Source organism: Otolemur garnettii, unplaced genomic scaffold (genome assembly GCF_000181295.1).
Source record: "Otolemur garnettii isolate 467f Iridium unplaced genomic scaffold, OtoGar3 scaffold00209, whole genome shotgun sequence".
NCBI lineage: Eukaryota > Metazoa > Chordata > Mammalia > Primates > Galagidae > Otolemur > Otolemur garnettii.
This window is the reverse complement of record NW_003852604.1, coordinates 651,539-652,583: the sequence shown is the minus strand read 5'-3', so window position 1 is coordinate 652,583 and position 1,045 is coordinate 651,539.

Genomic DNA, 1,045 nt, shown 5'->3' with positions numbered 1-1,045 from the left:
CAGGGGACTTGCTTGAGCCCAGGAGTTGGAGGTTGCTGTGAGCTGTGATGCCACAGCACTCTACCCAGGGAGATAGCTTGAGACTCTGTCTCAAAAAAAAAGTAAAAATAAAAAAATAAATTCTCTTCATTTCCAGATTTTACCTAGATGTGATGATTCATTAATTTTTTCATTCATTTGTTCAATGGATTTTTTTAATAGTGTAAGGTACTTTCATAGGCTCTTTGAAGGCACATAGTGCAAGGCTTGAGAAGATACAGACCTGGTATCTTTTCATGTCCTGCATCAGGCCATAAGATTGGGCAAAAAGGAAAGAAGTTGGGGCAAAGAAGTCACTACATTTGAATTTAGACAACATGGGGTGAGTTTATTTTATTTATTTATTTATTTATTTTTTGAGACAGAGTCTCAAGCTGTCATCCTGGGTAGAGTGCCATGGCATCATGGCTCATAGCAACCTCAAACTCCTGGGCTTAAGCGAATCTCTTGCCTCAGCCTCCCAAGTAGCTGGGACTACAGGCGCCTGACACAATGCCTGGCTATTTTTTTGGTGTTGTTGTAGTTGTCATTGTTGTTTAGCAGGCACAGGCCAGGTTCGAACCCACTAGCCCTGGTGTATGTGACTGGTGTCCTACCCACTGAGCTACGGGTGCCGCCAACATGGAATTAGTTTATAGCTTTATGACCTCTTTTCACAAACAGTAATAATATTAAATGGCTCTTAGCATGATTGGGAGATTCAAAGAGATGCAAGTCACTGTGGCCACTGTGGGTCAGAATCATGTTCCACCGTCTGACTGTGATTGTTTACACTTCAGGTTGGTGTTGAGCACCATCTTCATTATGTCAAGGAGGGAGGGGGATCTTTCTGAATTTGGGAGGTGCTTTTGCTTTCAACATTTCCTCACATAAGAATCAGAGTAGGGCTCGGTGCCTATAGCTCAACCGGCTAGGGCGCCAGCCACGTACACCTAAGGTGGCAGGTTCGAATCCCCAGCCCGGACCCGCCAAAAAACAACAATGACGGCTGCAACCAAAAAATAGC